At 33.8% G+C, this 25,040-nt stretch overlaps 1 protein-coding gene across 6 annotated transcripts in view; it reads left to right on the top strand.

The window, feature by feature from the left end:
* The window catches only part of LOC118281897 (ATP-binding cassette sub-family D member), a 94,164-nt gene that overhangs the window by 25,817 nt on the left and 43,307 nt on the right, over positions 1-25,040 (top strand). For 2 of the 6 annotated variants that reach the window (XM_050699204.1, XM_050699208.1), the window contains exon 1: positions 11,541-11,697. The exons of 3 other annotated variants lie outside the window; for them this stretch is intronic. The gene's annotated coding sequence lies outside the window, so the exon portion shown is untranslated. Of the gene's footprint in view, positions 1-11,535; positions 11,698-25,040 lie in introns of those variants that run through there. One more of the 6 variants, XM_050699205.1, reaches the window with a different exon arrangement.

Raw genomic sequence — 25,040 nt, 5'->3', positions numbered from 1 at the left:
TAAAATTTCTTCAAAGCATAAAACGCACTTTATTTAAAACAATACTTAACTTAAATACGTCTTACAAAAGTTAAACATAATATTAAAATAGAAATCCCATGTCCCACATACATACATATTATTATGTATTATTATATATTTCTTATGCAATTTAGTTTCCATTGTTAGTATGATGGTGATCGGCGTCCATAGACCATACAAAGGACCATAGCCCGCACCTTATTTCATGTTTCTAGTGATGTACCACTCTACGTATTAAAATATATCGATAATTTTCTTGGTGCTACAAAAAATATTGCTGAAAAACTTAAGTTGATTGCAAGTGTTATGTTATTACAGCACATGTGATACTAAAGTCAATTAAGTTAATAAAATAATTTACATTCATTGATTAGTTTACAATACTTTTTTCTATTTTCTTATCACATTTATGTGTTTGAAATTTCATTGAGAATTGATTTAATTTATCCTTAAGATTAGATAGGTACTGGTTTTACCTACTTAAAGGTATTTTTTTTAGGAAAACTAGAACAAACAAGAGCTTTGTTTGATTTAAAAAGTAAGTCTATTTTAATCTAGTTTATTATACGTTAGGAATACTTAAGGGACAATATTTTTATTTATAAACCCTCTTAAGATCACCAAATCCTTGACACAATGTCTCATCAAGTCTTTTGATATATTATAACTTTGAAATGCTTTCTGAATCCCTCCAATATAAACCAGCTAACTAAGTAAATGCTTGTCTACGTCGCTAGTGATGCACTGTATAATTATTTTCTATACATCGATAGATGCACATGACATTTTCTAGAAAAAAATGCGTGTATTTTAATTCCACGTGACATTGTATTCTAGACTATACAGATTGTGTACTTGATACAAAGAGATCGCGAATAGGATATAGATATCCCGAGCATGTAGATTAAGATATCGTTATCGTTCTGTGATTATTTGATAATTATTTTGCGTATTATCTAACCTCATTAAGTATTATTATAATAGTACGTAGAAAAATTGTGTGTGATTTCGTTGATATTTTTATTACGTTTATTCTATTTACCTATTTATTTATCCAAAAGTCCTTGAATGGTAAGAAGAGTAAAAGTGGCTAAATATCCACAGTGTACAATATTATTTTGCGTTTTAATCAAAAGACTGATGATGACTTTAGAACTATTTTACTTCTTTGGAAATTATGCAATCAGAACTATACCGGTTTCAGAGAGTCCACTCAAGGTTTTACATTTAGCCATCTTCACAATCGTTTGTACAAAAGATAGTAATAGTAAATCTATTCTAATCAATCATAAAATGTTCAATTGGCGTAATTAAGTAATTTAAACTCATTGTCTTATTAATCGTGTTAATGTTGTGGGTTGCCAATAAATTCCAGCATTAAATGCATCTTTGTGACATGACATTTTATTAAGTAACGATCAAAACCGCAATAAATTGACGTCTTTAATAAGTTTCGTAATAAAATACCTAGTAGTTGGTTAGGTATAATATAAAATTAATTTATTTAAAGACATGGTAATAATTACTAATTAGTGACTAACCTAATACGTGTAATTGATATAATAGATTTAGATAATTAGTTTCGGTATACACGTATAATAATAATCCATAGATACAGCATGTTTATCATTATCGATTGGTCGCACAAATCTATAATAGGATCGTCACTACGATATTATTAGTAATTCAATTCTTTTACTTATTCTTAGTTAGAATAAGTGTATTTCTTTAATTTTTTATCTGTTAAACGTCATTATTTTACACATTTCTTTTCGTTCATATCAGAGCTTGCAATCTATTATTTTGTACCATGAGTATGAGTTTTTTTTTTGCAGTAAACTGAGGACTTTGTACGCGTTCGCCTCTGGTTGGTTGGTTTATTCAAGCCGACCAATCAGAACGCCGAACGCGCTCTCATTTCGATTACTTTAAACGTAAAGCAAACTCGTACTAAGGATACTTATCCTTCTTTCATTCCTTCCATTTAGACTGCCTCGTTGGTCGAGTGGTCGCAAGTGCGACTGCCGAACAAGGGGTCTCGGGTTCGATTCCCGGGTCGGGCAAAGTATTACTGGGCTTTTATCGGATTTTCGAAAAATTTCTCGGTAGTAGCACGGAGTCTGGAATTGTGTCCAGGATATGGCAATAGGCTCACCCCCTATTACATGGGACTTATAACACAAATGGTGAAAAGTGGGTGTACATTGTATAGCGGCATTACGTGCCGTAATGTGCACCTCTGCCTACCCCTTCGGGGATAAAAGGCGTGACGTTGTGTGTGTGTGTGTGTTCCATTTATACTCTTTTAATTAGGTACGACTTTCATCACCTTCCCTTTACCGGATAATTTATTTAAGTACGCATTTAAATAAAAGTATCGATATCGCACCTTCCCATCCTTAGCAAGTCTCGGGTGTTATGAAATGTAGTCTGAGTGACTTTTGCTTTCTTCAGCCGGTTCTGTAATAATATTGTTATTCAATACATAACACGTGCTGGTTTTGTAAATAAAAGTTTTCTTGACTTTACTTTAATACCATTATTTTTATAACTTTTTTATGATGTAAGCCGGTTAACGAACAGACGGATCACCTGATGGCGAGCAATCGCCGCCGCTTGAGCACCCGAAACATCAGAGGCGTTGCAAGTACGTTGCCGGCCTTTTGGGGGTTCGGAATTTAAGGGATGTTGGGGAATCGGGGATTGGGACGTGGGGGGAGTTATTGGGATTTCGGTAACCTCATTCACACAATGAAACAACGTAAGAGTTGTTTCACGATGGTTTTCTGAGAGGCCGTGGTGTAAGCCGGCCCATTCGTGCCGAAACATGGCCCTCTCACACTTAAAAATGAGATATTTTATAAGAAAGGAAATATCTAAATTATTGGCAAACTTACCTATTAAGTATGCTCATAATTAATCTGCTATCATAAAACGCAAATCCTTATCTGCGACACAGAAATCAATGTCCAGAGTTTCATCTAGATAATTTTAAGCCAAAAATTGTGACCGGACTTGATAATAATTTGATAACTTAAATCCCAGTACATATGTATACTAGAACAATGGAAATAAATCTCATTCCCTACCTACATACATATATACAAACCGACTCTTATCCTATTGCGTTGTAGATAACAAACTGGACATTGTACTTCGATATACTGAAATAATCAACTCAGATAAATATAATGAAGCTAAATGTTAATAACAAATAGCTAAACATGTTCTAATGCTTTGTTTATAGTTTAGTGCAAGATTTTGGTGTTTGTTTGGGTCAGATCTTGTTTAACGGATCTGTTATTGTGTGGAACGTAATTTAGAATTTACGCAAAATATTTAAATGTTAAAGAATACATACTATTGCACCGTAGGTACAGAGTTGGAAATAAAATATAGGGAAAAAAATTGTATCTTACAACAAAAACGCCATTGAAAAGATTTAAAATCGAACTGCTTACGCTAATTTGGATTAATTTAGTCTTAAAAGGAACTACATTAAAATTATGACCATATCTATACACGCTTGTACCCACACCATGTGCAAAAACTAGTCCAACTTTGACAATCCATTAGAAACTCCCGTTCTCAATAAATCCGCATACAAAACCGAAATCCAACAAAGAAAAACGTCTAAATTGATAGAAACACAATACGACACACCTGCCAAAAAGGCTGCTAATGCTAACGACCTCGGAACCGAACCCATAATAGTTCCGTAAACTAATGGCACGGACAATGGACGTCAGGTGCGGTCTGATGGTGATCACGTGTGAGACGTGCTACTGTAATGGTGAATGATGGTAATGATGACAATGTTTAAATAAACGAGGATTTGGTTCAAGAATTTGTAAATGGTGTGGCTGAATTTCTTGGTTTTGAGCTCGCAAGTCCCGAACGTGTATGTGATTTCATGTATAATATAAAAATAAGTCGGGTTTTCCTTCCTTTATAACTCCAGAACGCACAAAACGATTTCCACGGTTTTGCATTTGTTGGAAAGGTTTTGGGCTCCGTGAGGTTTATAGCAAAGAAAATTTAGGAAAAATTCAAGAGAAAAGCAGGAAAACAGGGAAAATCATTGGTGGTGAAACGGAGTTCGCCGAGTTTGCTATAGTAGTAGTAGTAGTTGTTTATAAAGAAAAAGACATTAAACCAATGTATGAGGCAAAAAAGGCGATGGCCGAGGATTTGGTTCAAGAATTTGATATTGCTAATGACTTGTGGTTTTGTGGTTTATAAACGTTTTTTTCTAAAGATTCAAATATAGAATAGCTGATGCAGATGCAAAGATTGTAAATGCAAAAACATCACTAAGTATTTTATGAATTTGCAAAAATGTAGACAAAAACAGCTAGATCGTTCCTATTCATTACCACAATGTGTTTCCGCGTAATAATGTCTTTTTATCAACAAGTAATGCACAATAATATTTATTTTGTCGTTACCCGATAGTATCAAGACTTCATCAAGATAATTTAGTCTCAGAAACAGTTGTATCACAAGGACATTATGTCGTAATGAGAATTAAATTTTATAATGACACTTACAAAACACCGTAATTTTAACAACAAGAATCGTGTTTTGCCTTTCAGATGATAATTTTTTGAAAGTTGTTATTGTTATTTGCTGTTTACGAGCTATTCCTGATTTCGTACTTTACTGAGAATTTGCTAATAGGAGCTACACAATAATATTTTGCGCAATAATTCCAATTCAATATCCTCCCCCCCTAAAATAAGGGTCGGGAAAGCGCATGTAATTCCCCAAGTGTTGCAAGCGTTCATAGGCTTCGGTAACCACTTACTATCAGATAGGTCTTTTGATTTCTTGTCACCGTCGTGGTGAAAATAAATAAATAAGACGGACAGGTGTAGAACTAAGAAACGTTCCATTTTGTTCCTGGTCTATGTTTTATCTGCAAGAAAAGTATTCTGTATTATATTTGCTTTGTCACAAAACTCAATGTGTCTGAAGAGTATTGGAGCGACAATCTAAATTCGCATCTGTATGGAAATCATTGATCAAATATCATTAAATAGTATTGACTCTACTAACATCCATATTAGCGAGTTCTTTTTATATATTGTTGGTTACTGTTTAGCGTCGTAGTGTGAATTCATCTAAGCTTTCTTCTTTATGATTAACGGGATTATGTTTGTTTAGTCTATATTGATAACCTGCTTTATTATTAAGACCTGTTTTATGTATTGTTTTACTTAAGAATTAAATTCATGTTTGGCTTTTATAAATTTCTTTCACTTGATTTTTGGGTTTAAATCAAATTTTTGTTTTTCGGTTGGGAGAATAGCTTCTGAGCCGTGAGTAAAGGCCATCTTTGAAATCCGTAGAATGAATCGTGTGAAGATTTTAAAGAGACACAAGTATGCCATCAAAATATTACAACTATTGATCACAAACATACAGCCACCGAACCTATAAGTAAATACGTCAATAAAGTGTCAGTAGCCTTGACATGGTCGCTTTAAAGTCACATGTACATGTTACTTCATTAATATAAACAAGAAGTAATTTATTAACGATCTCATGATTTGGAATTATCCACGTGGAATGGACCTTAGCCTTCATCGTGTTTATTTTCGTTGATTGCAATTTATAAATCAAAGAGTGTGTAATTTTCCTTAAGAACTTCTGACTGTTGTAAACAAGCGATCATACGCTTGTTGGCTTGATGTTATATTTCTTGGTGCGTACTGTACTATTTGTCGTGGTTAGTTTTAGAATTAGTGGTGAATTTTGAGGGGGAAAATCATCTAATCACTTCTGCCGCCTTGGGCGAGGCGAGAGAGAGTGTCAGACTCTTACTGACTAAAAACCACCTTGTTCCTACTCCTGCTTTTCGAGCCGGACCCCCGGTAACCCACTAGGCATTCTTAATGTCTTAATGACTATTCTCAGTTTTGTTTGGTTTGACAATGGAATGGTCAATTAATTCTTCTTATGGTCGTGGACTAAAGGAATTCATTCAAAGTCGGTTCAAGACAAAATAATGTTTATATAAACCGCTGTATATTTAATGCTCTGTTTACGCCATCAGTCATTACGCATGACGTCTTTGCCATCAGTTCAATCTCTTGATCTTTTCAAAATCCAGATGTAATCATAACGTATTTACCTTCAGCAAATCTCTAAACGGTAACGTTGTGGTTTTGGCAAACATAGGTTAAACGTGACTGCCATAAGAGTTAAATTCGTTCGGCGGCAACGCTATCGTGACCGTGACCCGTAATGCTTGAATTTTGTTCATATTTTTGCGGGCTTACGTTTAAGAATTTACTAAGGGCTATTGCGTACTTGAAATGTTTCGAGAAGTTTGTTTTGTAATTGGGTCTCATATGTTAGACTTGTGATTAGTTGGTACTTATTGAGAGTACTTTTCATTATCAAGTAATAAAGTAAGAGGAATGAAAGACGTCAAAGACGATGATGATGATGAATCTATGAATCTGAGAAAGAAATCAAAAGCCGTCTAGATTAGAAACATTGCTCCCAATCTAGTACTTAATGTAAATAAACTTCTAGACAAATAATAATCTATAACTGGTCTGATTAAAATACATGACACTAATCATCTCAATGCGAAGACAGGTTACTGTGTCATTGTATGATAGTTAACTGTTAACGAGGTTACGAGTTCAAACCAGATTCCGTTCTAGAATTGTTATGAGTGAAACCAATTGGTTAGTTTTATTTAACTCGTACTGATCCACGTGGATGTTAGGAAAGTTATGTTTGGATGGCATGATTGCAGAGTTATCAGTTTTAAATTAAAAAGATTCTTCATATACCAATTCTCTTTGTACTTTTAAAAAGCTTTTTACTACTTTATCAATAAAAATAGTTTGCAATTTCTATTTTCAATAGCCTTAATTTCATACTACCTACGTCATCAAACTCAGCAACAACGCATTTATTTGAATGCTTTGTTACGAGTAGTGTCGGCGTGGGATTTGAACGGCTTCGATGCTCATAGACATCAGTAAATACATTTGAATCAATCAGTTTAAACTTATAAACATAGTTATCTATATTCGGTGTGCGTAAGCCGTTATCGTCAATTCGACACTCGCAGATATATCATTACGCTATGACGTCAATGAGGTCGGTCATAAAGAGCTTAGAATTAGCTGCATTGAACGCAGATGAGCTGTTTATGTGGTTTTGATATATTTTAGGTTTACTATGCCTTGGTATGTTGCATTAATTGAATGGTTGCGGTTGTTCCTTCATCGAATTTTTTGGTCGTTTGTGTTATACTTCTTCGTTAAATGCGTCATCGATATCTTGATGTGAATTTTTATTGTCTACTTATGACACTTTTGCTGCGGTTTACCCTCTGAGTGACGTAGCGTTAACAATAGATCGATATTCTGCAAAAACTTCACATGTAGTACTCATACATAGTTCTAGAAATAAGCCCCGTCATACCAAAATAATTTTAGTGTCGATAAACTTCTAAAGAGAGAGTTCTTTGTTCAGCAGTAGACGTCTTTCAGCATACCTATGATAAACTTATTTATGTCTTCTGTCTGTTCAATCTTGAGTTCTTCCTTGGTATCTTTCTAGTCCTTGTTCAAACGCTTCCTTAAACCTTTTTGTGATTGCATTTCTCGTAGTTTTTTAACAAGAAACTTACGCTCCATCAGACAAAATCTAGTCAACCGTGCGACTTTTTGCACTACGGGGTTGAAGTCCGGTAGTTTGACCATTGACGTCATACTAGCAGTTCAATTTCTCAGTAATAAACCATCTAACTGGTTTCTTAATGTTTTGACGTGATAATTAATTTAGTTCTTAACAAGGTTTTTAACGGAGACACGTATTTCGTTCGTTCTTATTAGGCACTTAAGATTTTGCTTAGCCTTTGCTATTAAGACATAGAAGTGTCGTGTGATTACTTGGAATGACTAATAACATCGATTTCATGTATAAATGATTCCCTTGAGGTTAACCTTGCCACTTGCCAGAAGTAACTAAGTTATGCAACAAGTAATACTTAATAAGAGCAATTAAAGTTAACTATACTAAAGCTTGAAACTGTTTCACCTTTTGCATATCTAGATTGTTCTGGAATATGGATGGAGCTTCGGATCTTGTTTCCAAAAGTTTAGATAACTATTAGGTCATCGAGGCAGACAATATTATTAATGGCTACTAAACGAGAATCTTTAGGAATATTTCTATTCGTCATTGCCATTCAATGCAATTTCATTGACAAAGTTCATTGTCAAACCGCTGTGAAACATGTTAACATTGTTCTTACCTCCAAATTAATAGACGGAAGATTAGCAATTATAAACCTTCAATTTAAAATCGCGATATTTTTATTCTTTCGACTATGTTTTAACCAGAAGCCTGACAGTCTTTTTTCCTTCTTTATTATTATCATCTACCTGCTCTAATTTTTAGTTACTAGGAGTCGGTACAATATCTCTTCTTCATCCACTCTTCCCTGTCTATCGTCATCCTTTATCTTATTCCCTTCTCCTTCATATTATTCCTCACTCAATCTGTCCATCTTTTCATCCATACAATTGAATGCAGAACCCACTTATTACATAGTCTTTCCCTCTTTATTTTGAGTTGTAAGTTTTTTAGTCTTATTATCATTTTCCAGTTCATTAATTTCATTACCTGCGTAATCAGCGCCTATTAGGTAATTAGTGTCATCATCACGAGTATTGCAAAAGTTTTATTAAATAATAATACTTTGACTCACCCGTTTGGTACAATTAGGTATCTTTTTAGGGTATAATTTGGAAATTGGACCCAATGTTGAATGGTTCCTGGTATAAACCAAAACGTAATCGAATGAATTAGAGATAATTATTGTAATTATAATATTTTGGCTTATCAGCTTATCAAATTACGTGGATCCAGTAATGATTGCGTTTATCTGTTTCTACATTGAAATCTGTTTTCAACATAATATTTGTTATCAATATAATTTGTTGTAAAATTGTGTTATTACATTACCTTTTGACTTATTGCCATATAATTGTGCCTGATTACGCTTCTGGTTTTAAATTGCGGTGCATTTTAAATTTATGTCTTCATTTCAATTCGAAAGAAGTTTGCAAATCTCGTTTGGAAGTGGTTTTAGCTGATGACCGTCTTGGTTAAACCAGTCATTATCATCGAAGTAATCTTACTTGAATTATGTATGTTTGATATTAGGTACCCAACCAACAAAAGTTAGTTTTATAGAAGGCCATAGAACGTTTTGTAAAAACTAAACGGTGGTCAAATAAAAGGCCAAAGAAGGTGCATCTACAAAGAAAGTGGCGCAATTATATCTCCATTCAGTGTTAAAGTAGAACTATAAGGGTATCAGGCATGACAATTTTGTGATATATAAGCCACCGCAGCACTACTAAAGTGTTTTTGGGTACTGTAAAAGAGTTCATGATTCCATTACATCACTAAAATTCATCATTCATTCATTTTACATTCGTTCACGTCGCTGCAGTGTCTCAGTGTTTTAGAAGAGAAATAAAAAAATAAGAAAAGTGACGGGGTATCGTGGTGACTAAGATATTATTTTGTACTTAATCGAATTATTCGTCTCTTACGAGGAAAATGTTGTGCGACTGTAATTTTACTGATAAACTATGTATGGATTTGCGACATATTTGAATGCCCCCTTCGAATTAATGAGCTTTTACTAAAATAATTTCTTATTTTAAGTTATAAACATAGTTCCAGCTTCCTTAACTCTACTATAGTACTCATTATGATAGATTACATCCACCATTACATGAAATTAGGGTTCCTTTTGAGCTTGTTTGTTATTTTTGTTTTATTTTTTGTCCTTATTCCATAAATATGATGAATACTTTTGTTAATGAATAAATGTTATGGTTTATAAATCTGTGTAGGTACTACGTTTGACGTCAGAGAAGTATAACTACGTACATACATATCGTCACACCTTTAATCCCCGAAGGGGTAGGCAGAGGTGCACATTATGGCACGTTATGCCACTGTGTACACCCACATTTCACAATTATTTATATTGTAAGTCCCATGTAATAGGTGGTGAGCCTATTGCCATATACATATACAATCAAACAATCTGAAAAACTGTCACACCTGGAATCGCTGTCCACAAATGAATTATTCTCCATTTCATCACTGACGTGAACTGTATTTTGTACGGAACCATTTTCTATAATTGGGTCTTCAAAAAGAATTATTCAAATCGGACCAGTAGTTCCGGAGATTAGCGCGTTCAAACAAACAAACAAACAAACTCTTCAGCTTTATAATATTAGTATAGATAAAAATATTGTCGCATTAATTACACTGAATCAAAATGTCAATATTGTTGTAAAAGAGCGATAGAAGTGCTTTTACAAAACGGAATTATCATTTAAAAGCATTGCTAGCCTAACTTTATACACAATAATAATGTTTTAAAACACATAAGATCTCCGTTATAGTACTGTTGCGTAATAGAGGAACTATAATAGTTATAAAAAAACAATCTGCTTCTAAAAAGTGTATTTGTGATATAAGTTTATCACTACAGCTATAATGGGCATTAACAACCCTTTATAAGACAATTAAGCTATATAAATATAATTTGAAACTCAGCTGTATCACCAAATCACTCCGATGTAGACTTTTTGTGCCCACTATAGTACTGTGTACTGTAACGATGATCTTAAAACCCTCAATATCGTAATATCGTCCTATTCCTGAGTTGTCATCTCTACTTTAACAAACGACCTCATAGGAGTTCGTTTCGAACCTTTATTGCGCAAATTAGGCGCATTAGGGTGACAGTCAAAACTGTTATGAAGTTCAATCGTTGTATACTAGTCACAATGGAGGTTGCTATAACGCCTGACTATAACAGCTATATAAAGTCGTGAAGTAAACCTTTACATCAACTATTAATAGGTCGTTTTTGCTATATAAACTTATAGAGCCAAACTGTGTTGTCAAACGCTTTTACACAACAATCAGTCACCACCAAAACCTTTATACATCATTTACCCAGCTTTTTTGAGATATAAGGTTTGGTTATAGGGCAAAATTGTTAGTTGGGTAGTTACACCCACATTCCAATTTAAAACTGCTTATTTTCTAGTTTTGAATAGATACTCGTATCAACAGTATATTTTGGAAATTAAGTACGACATGAGCACCTTATTTTTCGGGATAGTTTCCTGCGTAGCATAAAGTGTTACCTTTTTATCAGTAACTAAATTCTGAACAAAATTCCAAGGTCCGACAATGATAGTTATCACTTTTTGGTATACCGAAAGCTTTAAGTTTCCCAATTTTTCTTTTACGGTAATTATGGATACGTTTACTAAAGTGATCGAAAATTGGTCTTAACCCTACAGTGCCCTATACGTGCGGGAAAATAACAAGCCTATTATTATAATTAAGTACTGTAACACGAAAAACTCCTTTGTTTTATAGCGGAATCTTACAAAATAAGTAGCGTTGTCTACAGTACTTAGCGAGATACAAGCGTATTGATATTCCGTGCATCAGTCTAACTGCGGCCGCGGAACGAGTCGCACGCGCCTGTCACGTCACTCTCGAGTTTCGAAAATCGAATCAGTGGTGTTTTGTGATTGGTGTTTTGTATTGTATTGTGATTGTTAATATTCTCTTTTTAATTATTGGATATTGATTTTGGTAAGTTTTTATCTTTATTTTTTAAACTGTTTGATAGATGTTTTTTTAGAATTTTTTTGTTCGTTTTTGTCTCCTAAAGTTTCAATAGAGTTGATAACAATGTACGTTCGTTTCCATATCGGTCAAGATTGTATTAAAAAAAAACTTATATGAATCAGCTGTTCGCCTTCTCACAGTTATACATGTAATTATCAACGGAGTGGAACGTTGAGGTTTTTTCATAAATTATATCTCACTGACCTTCTTTTTATGCTTTGCTATTGTCTCTAGCCTCTATTCCGTTATACAGAAGCCCTGTTTTTGCTTGTATTTGTTATTGATTGACGAGTAAGTGGTTTTAAGTTGTATTCCCGAGATAGTCAGTACTTTTTGGTGTTTTAGAAGAATCCGAAGTATGAAATTAGTATAGCAATTTATTCTCTATTGAGTTGTGTTACAGTATAATTTGTACATTACTGCCTATAATTTGTTCAATGTTAATATAATTGCATGTCTTAGTCTTGAATTGTGTTTACTTTCTCTCATTAGGCTATGTATTTTTTTTTTAATTACATTGGCTTTCCAACAAATGTTTCTCCCCCTAACTTTACTTACCGTTTTAAGGGAGGGAGTGTCAGACTCTTACTTACTAAAAACAAATTTCATTATTCTGCTTTTCTAGCCGGAGCCCCGGTAAACCCACTAGGTAGTCCGCAGCTCAATTTAACTAACACATATCTAACGAATAATTCATCTCTACTTATATCCATTTAGTGCAAATACGTAATCATTTTTATAGCAGTACCTAGTTCTCGTTTGGCAGCGTGATTGTATTTTCTTTGACGGACATTTACGAGCGGTCTGAAGGTAACCATGTGTTACTCTTCCCATAAAATATTATGTTTGTGGAATCTAGTTGGCGGTGTTTATCTATGTATGAGGTTTGCCCTAAAAGTTTCAAACACTTTTCATAGTTTAGCTGTATATCTGGAGTTATTGATCGTCCACATGATTTACTATCTGTTGCTCGCGACTTCGTCCGCAGATAATAATGACTTCTGACAGATTTTGACTATTTTTTTTTCTAAAATAAAAGTAGCCTAAGTTACTCCTCAGTACATCAGCTATCTGCCAATAAAATTCCCGTCAAAATCGGTCCAGCCATTTCAGAGATTAGCCGGAACAGACAGACAGACAAAAAATTTAAAAACTTACAAATATTGATATCTACTAATTAAATATATTTTTTGAAAAGTCTGCGTACTGCAAGTTTTCCTCAGTTAAGTTTAACCGGATTCTGATGTCTTTGATTACCAAGTTAGTCTAAAATAATAATATCGGTGGGAAATCTCAAAATAACTTTATATTGTTATGTTTTTCTTTATTGTTCAAATAGCGTCAGCAGTTGTTTTTTGTCATTAGATTTAGAACTATGAGTCTCCTTTTATATTTGAAGCAACACACATAGAAACGCTCAGTAGTATTTAATCGACCTAGAAAGTATATAATGGAAATTCGTAGTCATTTCAAAATTTCCTAAGTATGTTACGTATTGTATTAAGGTCGTTTGAATTTGGGGTAAACCTATTGCGGTTTTGCACAGCTTGGCTACACCAAGCATTAGTCAAAGACGGGTTTTAATCTCTAGTTATTTAGGGAATAGTGAGTAAAGTCCTCTAAGAAAAGGTGAATCCTCTAGCCAGGCGAGGTGATCGTGCCTGGCGGGCTTACTGCCCAACTGTTGTTCGTTGGGATTTTCTATCCATGTTTATTCGCATGTAAACTTCATATGTGCGATGTAGGATTTGTTCGTCGATCGTCTATGTGCGACTTCTGTCATCTGTCACTTATCATGTGTCGCTGCATTAATATTAATACAATCAAGACAATGATACTTCTCACATTAAGAAAGTAAATAGAATTTAGCAGTATTTATTAAACATTTTAATTTTAGTTTACAAGTAATTAAATCTAATTTTAGAAGCATTGTATTGTAGAATGATGAGTTGCATTTATTTAATGATGAGCTCATGTATTTGGCTTTATAAACTAACGGGTTTGTTCTTAATTGCTTACTAAACGTTCATTGTAAGATTGGATACATTAATTGTTAATTTGTGATGTTCCCTAATTACCTACTGTTCTTTTAAAATATGGACGATTTATTTAATATAGCCAAGGGTACAATAGGGTGCAAAATATGTTCTGCGAGACGTGTTGCCAGCGACGTTGGGTGAAATAGCGTGACGTTGCCGGACTAATAACAATGCATAGGTACAATTCTGAAAACAGTTTGAACAGTGTTCCATTTTTTTCCAAATATGAAAATTTATTCAGAAGAACTTTTCGGGATAGTACCCAAGAGTCAGAATACAAAATTAACATTAAAAACGGTGTTGAGATATAAATTACACAATATTTTATGTCCTTTGACAACATAAAATATCTGCAATCCTTCAATTTGAAACAGGTCATGACCGAGAACGAGCCTACTTCCTAACTATAATAATTAACATAAACCATATAACAAAGATGTACCTACAAACTGACAAAAACTCATATAAAAACATTATGTTAATCTGACAGGGTACATACACATACAAAATATGTAAGTACATATGTATATATTTGTATGATTTATTAGTCAGTTGCTCGAGGTATTTCTAGAATGTGTTCGTTAATGTATTGTCATTAAGTAACTATGTATAGTCTATGTACTATGTATAGTTAGATATTTAATGCTCTAGGCTTTTCCATTTCGAAAGTGTTGTATATGGAAACTTATTATTGAGTATTTTGCTTAACATAGGTAATAGGTGAAACGTAGGTGTATTTAAATAATAAATATACATTTCGTAAACTAAACAACATACAGTAATATTAGTTTAACAAAACGTTACTTAAAATTACCCTGAATAAGACTTAATTATTTAAACATTATGTTTTACAAAATGTTATACTTACCGAGTACTACTGTTTGACGAAGGGTACTCGACTAATTTCAAACCCCGCACGGGGCCCATAATCGTAAGAACTATGCACGACAACAGACGAGGATTGTATTTGTAACAGCGAGAGCAATTGGTTGCGCTATTATTTTCATTTAAAAGCTGTTATCATTGAGACCAAAATAGACACTTATTCAGTGATTACTTTCAAATAGTTTCTACATCTTTTTGCCTAAAGTCTTTTAGATTCTAAATTTAGACTGCAATTGAACATACTGCATGCAAGTCTTTACGAAATGCAAGCCAGACTCTTGGGTAATGTTTCATTTTACAATCTAGAATCTAGACTACTTCTAGGTAAAGCTCAAGGCCAAAATAAATGTAGTGTGAAAGAAAATACATACATACATACATTACCTCACGCCTGTCCCCCATGGGGGTAGGCGTAGGAATAGGCGAGAGAGTTCAGACTAGCCATTAGACCGCATACAACGAGGCAAAAGCTAGGTTTTTTCATTCAGTATAGATCCTAAGAGTCACCCAATAGATACAATGTACATACGATACATAATAAAACCATTATCAAATTGTTAAGATAACGCCACGATAAACTGTCAAATAATCGACATTGATTTAGCTTAACGTCCTTGTTTTTATCGCAAAGAATTTACTCATTTACCTACGTCTAATCTTTAGTTATCTTTTTGGGTATTTTATTTGATTTCAAATTGTCAGGTGTAACTCATTAATTAGGTATTACTTATTATCATTTGGTATTTTTTCCCTTCAAGGGTTTGCAATGACAAATGAAATAGCTTCACTAGAGGACTGACCGAACAGACTGACACTTTTTATTTTTTGTGTGTCGTGACGTGACAAAAGTGCCTTTAACTAGAATAAATGTTTTTGAATGAACCTTATTTTAAAGATGATAAGGAGCTACTACTCATATATGCTATTCGCTTCCCACTAGCCGATCTGGAAGTCTTTGGCCGTGTGTCGGATTTAATTCTTTCGTAAATTTCTCAGTAGTAGCATGGAGTTTGGAAATATGTCCGATATATAGCAATAGGCTCACTACCTATTAAATAGGACTTACAAGATAACTTGTGAAAAATGGATGTACCTACATTGTACAGTGACGTTTTGTGCCACAATATGCACCTCTGCCTACCCCGTCGGGGATAAAAAGGAGTGACGATAAAAGAAGGACGTCTTATATATGACTTTTATTAAAAATTATCTAAGTAATTCTATCTAGGTAATAACTTTAGAAGCACTTTTGCATAGAAAAACATGGAAAATTACTTGGGTTATATTTTCAATTGTTATCTTCGTTTTAAAATTTCTTTTTCGTGGGAAGAAATCAACGGTACCTACCTCTGTTTTCTTTGAAAACAAAGCATTTATCTTCGTCAAAAGGATATTTTTCACTAAAAATGGTCGTTAAAAGAGATATATATTTTAGTTCCATTGTTTCTTTTTGACCTCTAGACAGGACAAGTACTGAGAATTAATTGCTATTTTTTAAACCAAACTTCTCTACAAGGATTTTTGTTAAATTAGTGTTTTTGCTCTGTAAGTACATTTTTGAAAAGGCTTCATTAGGGTTGTTTTTGCTGTTTATCAAAATCGTTTGTATGAGATTTAAAGAATATTTAACAGTTAAAATTCATAACTTTTGCCCCAAAGAGATATTCAGATATATATTTCTCATAAGTTCACATTGCTAATCTGTTATCAAAATAATTAGTATCATTAGAACTTTTCCACATTATAGCGGTGATATTATTATGATCTAAACTTGACAGATTGTCTTTAGAACGGTACCATGTTTCATATAAAGACGGGATATTTACCATGATTATTTATGTCTATGAGTTTCCGATATTTCGGTACTGTTGCAAGCGCCATAATCACGGATGAACTGGCCATAAACAAACATAGTAAATACCCCGTCTTAAGTTCTAATGTTAGTGACCATGTCAGTTTAAAAACTTATAAATGAATTAGGTTTAAACATAACCTCTTTTAATCCTGCATGGACATCTAGTACCCGGGACATCTGACATATCATCTCACGTGGTTCACTATCTCATATGGAATTCACCGATTTGTCACTGCTAAAAGTTTTAAAAGTAAACATATTAACTCTGACAGTTTGTTTGTAGTGATGAATGGTTAACTTAAAATTAACCGTTTGTTTAGCTGTCAGGTTTATCGATACTTTATGTATTGTGTAGTATTGCTTTATGATATTTATCAGCTTCTAAGGAAGTTGACTTGGGTTTTAAGTAATAAGAATACTGAATCGTTAATGTTCCCTTGTCTGGCTCTTTTATTTAAATACCATAGGTTTTTAATTTTGCAGCTGCCTAAATGAACTACTGCTTACCTTATTTTATGTACAATTAGAATTAGACAATAGAACCTTTACTTATTTATTTTAAAGTTAGAAACAATTGGCACACCCAAATGATATTGTCACACTCGCACCTATCAACTCTATAAAATAGAGGAAGCGTGCGCAACTATCGTGCATATTATATGCATTATCGAATCGAACCCGCATACCAGTAACGCTAAAACTTTCTATAACATCTTAAGATTGTCTCGAAGTTTCGATGCGAAACAGTGAAAGTTGATTTGTCCAAGATATTTCACACATAGGTAGGTACTTACAATGTAGACACCGGCTCATCAACCTATTCTAATTTGTCAAATTTCTTTAATGGAGTATCGACTTTATGCTTTTGTGACAAAGTCAGAAATCTATTGAAGGACATTGTCAATTTGAGCTTATATTTTGGTACCTACGAAGTTTGTGTAGGTAAACTTTAAATAAATCCTGCTAAATATTAGAAATGCGAAAGTTAAGACGATACGTAGTTATATGTTGATGTATGTCAAATGTGAACGCAAAAACTGCTAGACGTGTTTGGATGTAATTTTGGGCAAAGATAAATCGTGATTCATGACCAAGATAAAAATTGTTGTTAGAATTTTTTACGTTACGTTTTTAAAACTTTTAGGATGGGCAAAACTTATTTGGACTGACATTGACTTTTACAATTTTTTACTGTACGAGAAACTGGATGTGGGAGTTTAAGCGGCCATTTATCTGGATAGGCTCATCGTTTTGTGACTAATGATCCCGATGGTATCAACCTCACAGATTGAACACCACTTCATTTATGGATCAGCTTCAATTCCATCCGAATGCTTAGACTCGTACTGACTAAAAACTACACCGTTCCTACTCCTGCTCTTCGATCTGGAGCCCCGGTAACCTTCGGGCTGGACCACTATTCTTGTGTGGACACGTCCTGTATTCCTATCACATTACCCTTAGTATAAGTTTGCTTTATGTTTAAAGTAATCGAAACGAGAACGCATTCGGTGCTCTGATTGGTTGTTTACATCAGTAGTTTGACATCAAGCATTAATTTCCTCGAAGTTATCCTTTTATATCCTTACGTAAATGAATATTAAATAACTGGTTATAAATCCAGTAATTATGCACCCAATGAGGTTAGACAACAATAATAATCGGACACTTTCCATTTTTATGTAACTTCCCAAATCTGGGTTGTTTGCTGTTTAACCTAGATAATATTGAATACGAAAGTTGATCTGTACGGTCGTTGGGTTTACACTGTTAAAAGCCAAAATATTTATATTTAACTCAAATCTAGGGACCTGAGTAACCCGGAGTTGCCTAGCGGGTTTACCGGGGCTCCTGTTCAGAAGTTGTACAAGACGTTAAAGTTGGATGATAACTTTTTACGGCACTTTTTCGTCTACTTAACCCTACTATTACCCAAAAATCAGTCAGTAACCATCAGAATTTTAACAAGGAAGTCAACAACCCCAAATTAGACCATAAAATGACTTCACACGCTTAACATAACTAGTTTTTAAAACAAGACATTTTATAAACAGACCTTGTCATTATTATTGAAAATTATATTGTTTCTAGATGCTTCTACGTCTATAAGTCACGTATACCAGGCTTCTTGCAATTTATCCAATTATGTCCCCGCCTTTACCATCTTTAAACTTATTAAGTTGTTACTAACACGCATTTCTTTACTATTCTACTGACCCCGATTTGGTGACTGAATGTGGGGGATTGTTTAGTAGAAAATGTGAAGTTATGACTATGACTAAGCCGGATGTTCATAGGTTAGGCTATGTTTTTTAAGGTTGGTTGATGATGGGTGGATTTTGGAGGAGGTGATAGTAACTGACTATGTTTACCATCTGAAGATATTGTGACTTGGCACTCAGTGGAGTGCATGTAAAGTTGATTCTGGTTGTCATACTAGTATTTATGATAGTTGTTTCGAGTGGTTTCGAATGGGCATGGTCCATCGTGGTTAAAAATGTCACAAAATCACCATAAAGCAAGATAATTAAAAAAAAGCCTGAAAAGAACGGAAGTTATCATCGAATTGTGACATAAGCAAAAACTAGTAGACGTCCACAATCACAAAGATCCTTTCGACCCTTAATTCGACAGTGAACGTCTTCAGGATCCGGTTTTTATTAATACTTAACCAAAATCTTACATTATTTCATACCAGCTAGGATCTACTGAAGCCGTTAGTTAAGTTAAGTTTAATAATAAAGTTTTCACATAACACAAAGACCCGGAAAAGCTCTACAGATTAAACAAATACACTTAACCTCCAGATAAACCTGTACATTATAAAAATAGCACAACTGTTAGTCACATCATTGATTTAAAACTGTTAATTAATGTGGTATTAACATCTCTATAATAAATACTTGTTTTCTGCCAAATGTAAACGTTACGCGGACGATGTAACTTATCCGTTTCCTATTTTTGTTTTTTGGATATTTTTACGTTGATGGTCGTATTTTTATGTCTATGGTAAATTAAGTCATATGTTTGCTAGCTATAAGTATTGATGGTTCTCGTTTAGAATTAGTTTTGCTGTTAATTTATTTGTGGTGTTAAGTGCTTCGGCACGACTGGGCCGCCTGTACTTACTTGTAACGCCTCCGGTGTTGCGGGTGTCCATAGGCGACGGCGATTGCTTATCATCGGGCGATCCGTATGTTCGTTTTCGTCAGGCTTATGAGATAAAAAAAAACACTCAAATAATAGGAATGAACATTCCTGTTACATTTTTATAGGATACCTATTTTCTAGAATTTTCAAGTATTTATTAAAAATTGATAATACAAATATCATAACGATACAAAACTTGTTTAATATTATTAAGGTGTACTTATTTGTTTGTTTGTAATAATAAGACATCAAAGTGAGTTGGAAACAGGTATTTCGAAACTACCAATCGTAAGACAGTTATTTCGAAATATCCAGCCTTCAAAACGACAGCAAGGTCGCACGGATTGTCCAGACGGCAGCACGTGAACCTACTCTTTTTGTCTTTATTAGATTTTCATATTTTTTGTTTTGATTTAAAGTTGAAAATGCAATGCAAATAAATGACAGATTTTGACAGGTTGATGTGCTGCATTTTGTTTTATTTAACATACCTATAGTACCTGCACATTGACATGTTATGCCACTGTACAATGTACACCCACTTTTTACTATTTATGTTATAAGTCCCATGTATTTACAGACTCCGTGCTATTCAGTAATAATTTGCCTGACTCGGGAATCCGAGACCTCTTGCCCGGCAGTTGCACTTGCGACCAATAGACCAAAGAGGCAGTTTATTTAACATATTTTTTTTTATTATGATTTATTTCGATTTTTTCGCTTTTCAAACATTTTTGCAGAAATTAGACACCTAATTTGTTACCTAAGTACGTAGAATTGACGTAAATTAGTATTTTGCATTGCAATGCAATTTCTTATTATTCATTTTGTTTACGTAGGCCATACATAGTTGAAAATTGCATATGTTAGTTTAAAAATACCTCATTAATGTTATTAGTACTTATGTGCCATTTTTTATGTCTAATATTGTATAGTTACGTAAAACTTCGGGAATTTTAGGTGTCAATTTTATTTTTTATGCTTGCGTAATACGACTGGCAGATCATTTAAGAAAATTCACATTATTCCATCATAATTTATGTTTTTAATTATTTCGCAAGAAGACAAATTGATGCTAAAAATAAATAGGATTTACTTTGTAATAAGCTTAAAATATGCCAATTGTCATTTGACAGGTAACGTCACGTTAGGTTAAAATTAATTTTGTTGGTGCAATGTTTATAATGTAATGTACAGGGTGACTTTGAATTCGACGTATTCCTCTCGAGAGGTGATAATGCAACTAATTTCCTACAAAAATAGCCCTGAGGTCCTTGGGCGGAAAGTGGCTAGTTTCTGAGATATTCAACATTTTTGGTTTTGGTAAAAAAATCCCGAATTGATTACAAAAACATCAATAAATAAAAAATACTGGTTGGATTTTAGTAGTTTTAGTTTTAATCAGTTGCCAATACATCAGTTATCATTTCAAAATACTAATAATGGCACAAATATCATTCGTTTTAAAATAGCCAGTAATTTCCTATCAAATTTTGTTTTGTGTCACTAATTTGGTCGATAGAAAACTGGAATTATTTAAAAAAAGTATATATGACACTAAGCGTACAAACTATTAGAAAAACTTCCTTGGTTTATTAGCTACCCAGAAACATAAAATTATTTACAACATTCTTAAAAATAAATGAATTAATTGATGATAAGTAGAGTGTAAAGAGAAAAGGGCAATTTCAAAAACATCTTTATTTGCAAAAATTTGTTCAAAGTAACCTTCCCTACGACGAATACATGCCTGAACACGTTTCCTTATCTCTATGACGGTCACTCTTGGACTGAATATGCGTCTAATTTCTTCATTATCTTCAAATATGTTTTGGTGAAGAATTTCGATACACGGCCTATTCCGTCTGTATAAACAAGGGACTTTGTGTAAAAATCAAGCGGCGTTAGGTTCTGGTCATTGTGCATGCCATGTAGTCATGTAGTGGGACCGCCCTGTCAATATAACACGTGGGAACCGAGACATCCTACCATTGCCGCACAGTAGATCGATAGTGCTCTGATCAAACTATCACAATATCCATTATTAGCCCCAAAAAAGTCAACGAAATCTAAAAAAGCAAAACCAACAGGTCCACGGATACGGTTTTGATTCAAATGTTTGGATAGGTATAATTAATAATGACTTGATTGGGCTCTCATTTGGCTTTAACCCAACAATTTAAATGGTGAGAATTAAAATTAATTTTTAAGGAATGAGCTAGGATCATTGTTTTAAATTTGAATTTAGAAACAAGATTATGAGTTTATTCGAACACGACGATTGTTTAGTGCACTATCGAACTACTGTGAGGCAGTGGTTGGATACATCGGTTCCCACGTGTTATATTGGCAGGGCGATCCCACTACATGACTACATGGCATGCACAATGACCAGAATCTAACGCCAGTTGATTTTGTACATGAAGTCCCTTGTTTATACAGATGGAATTGACCGTGTATCGAAATTCTTCTCCGAAACATATTTGAAGATAATGACAAATTAAGACGCATATTCAGTCCCAGAGTGCCGTCATAAAGATAAGGAAGTGTGTTCGGGCATGTATTTGTCGTAGGGAAGGTTACTTCAAACAAATTTTTGCAAATAAAGATGTTTTTGAAATTGCCCTTTTCTCTTTACACTCTACTTATCATCAATTAATTCATTTATTTTTAAGAATTTTGTAAATAATTTTATGTTTCTGGGTAGCTAATAAACCAAGGAAGTTTTTCTAATAGTTTGTATGCTTAGTGTCATATATATTTTTTCGTAAATAAATCCAGTTTTCTTTCGACCAAATTAATGACACAAAACAAAATTTGATGAGAAATTACTTGCTATTTTAAAACGAATGGTATTTCTACCATTATTAGTATTTGTAAATGATAACTGATGTATTGGCAACTGATTAAAACTAAAACTACTAAAATCCAACCAGTATTTTTTTATTTATTGATGTTTTTGTAATCAATTCGGGATTATTTTACCAAAACCAAAAATGTTGAATATCTCAGAAACTAGCCACTTTCCGCCCAAGGACCTCAGGGCTAATTTTGTAGGAAATTAGTTGTATTATCACCTCCCGAGAGGAATACGTCGAATTCAAAGTCACCCTGTATATGTTCGTTAAGTTAGGGGTACCTATGTGTTATTCGATTGGCTAAATACGTTTGGATGTTTGTCCGTCAATCACGCTGAAACTACTGAACGGATTTTGATGAAATTTGGTATACAGGCAGGGTATGACCTGACTTGGGTGATAGGATCGGGCGAAGCCGTTGGCCGAAGTTAATACATAATAAAGTGCAGAAGCCAAAGAGATACAACATATTATTATATCCTGCAGGGGTAGAAACTAGATCTTATCAATTCTTAATTGTCTAGTCTTCGGTTCAAGTTAAGAGGACTTCGGACCAGTCCTATTTTGCATTCCAGTAAAGTCATCGTCACTTAGAAGAGGTTGGGCAGAGATGTATATGCAAGACTGTATACAGGGTGTAAGCGGAACGCTCCCGAAAAACGCCACAAATTGTTTATGTTTTTATAATTTTAATCGTTTTTGTGTTTGTATTATTCATGCTATATTAAAATTCAGCATTAGATTACAACTATTATTACTTAAAATAAACATTGAATTCTTTATTTTTTTTAAATAATACACGTTTTTTACCATCACCTGTTTGCGAAGTTTGGGAGCGTTCCGCTTACACCCTGTATAGCTATATATCTATTATAAGTCTTGTATTATTCTATGAATAACTTTATTCAAAGGGAATACATATTTAAGTCATTAATTTTAACTGAGGTCCCTTTATTATTCCTTTCTTGTCATTAGCACGTATTTGGACAAACATATAAGAATTTAACAACCGTATCATTGCTTGGTATTTACTTTAAAATCTTTTAAACCTTAAATATTGACACAATTGATCAATATTTGAAAACTTAAAAATATTGATTTATACATAAAGTTTAAGGTAAACCCGACGCTACATACAATACTGCTTTGGTAGTACTGTGTACAAAGGCAGTATTGTGTAGTTGTGTTTTCGACCACTGGGTCCTAAACACAACTAGTGAACATGGGATTTCGGGTTGCATTCTCGGATACCTACTCTATTGGTGTATGGCGAAAGGTGGATATTATATTAGAAATAATATGCACCTCTGAGTAATTCTTCGGCAAATACCTTGCAACGTCACGCCTTTTATCCCCGAAGGGGTAAGCAGACGTGCACATTACGGTACGTACAGACAAGTTCTTCGACAAGTAGTAGGCGTAATGTTATGCTTATTAATCTACCATAACGGAACCCACCGTTCATTATCATAATTGTGCTTATTAGTCATCAGCGTTTCAAAAAACAATAAAAGTATCATTCGAGACAAAGTCAACAACTGATGAGATGTACACAGCCAGCGCTTCAAGTTAACCATTTGGAAACAATACATTTTCGACTTAATTACTAAAGCAATAACGTTGAATATGTGTTAATGAGTTGTGTCAGTTTCGGTTAGCTTCATGTGCCTCTACAATTCTTTGTTCCTCACACAGTACTTGTTTGTCGAAAATATTTATTTAGGCTTCTCTCGTTTTAAAGAAAACGGGGAAATATTTGTTTAAGGTGTTGACAGTTTAGTAATAACAATGGTTTTAACAACAATATCTGATAAAGTCGTTCGGGTTCAATTCCCGCACGGAGCAACTCTGTGTAATCCACAAATTGTTGTTTCGGGTCTGGGTGTCATGTGTATGTGAAGTTGTATGTTTGTAAACGACACTGGAGAAAATCCAAACTGCAGAAATATGATAAATTCTTCCTATATTTTTATGTCCATGACTCGAAACTAGTAGAGCTTTTCTCAATATATTTACGTAAGTAAACTGTTACTTTTAGTGACATTCTATGTAATAGGAATGAAAATTAGAAATCGTTGCGTTTCCCATAGCAACTGGTACTTACAAAACGAAGTGCGTACAATCTATTGCGGGCAAAAAACTTTGTAAGTAACTAACTATCATTTTTTAACGGTGAAATGAAGAAATGCGTGTTAGCACGGTGGCACCATTTTTTGTGCATCTCTAGAGGTTTATACATACTTTCACTTCGTCTGGTCGTGTGCTATCAAATGATAAATTATACTGTTCTATTGTTAAGACCGTACAAAGTTAAGTTAAATGGTGAAAAAGTGCTGTATTTTTGTGAAAAAAGGGGTGAATGTGTCTCTTTTGTGTTTAATGTTTTTGTGATCGTTTTTAATGGTTTAGTAGAACTCTTAGGGCGTTTTTCCACTTAGAGGCGTGCTATGTAGCTATGCTACGAAAATGTAATAGCTAAGCTGTGAAACTATGTGACCGTTTCCACTGATACTAAGCTAT

The sequence above is a fragment of the Spodoptera frugiperda genome, chromosome 16 (genome assembly GCF_023101765.2).
Source record: "Spodoptera frugiperda isolate SF20-4 chromosome 16, AGI-APGP_CSIRO_Sfru_2.0, whole genome shotgun sequence".
Taxonomy (NCBI): domain Eukaryota; kingdom Metazoa; phylum Arthropoda; class Insecta; order Lepidoptera; family Noctuidae; genus Spodoptera; species Spodoptera frugiperda.
Note: the sequence above shows the minus strand (reverse complement) of the source record. Positions and strands in the feature narration are given on the sequence as shown.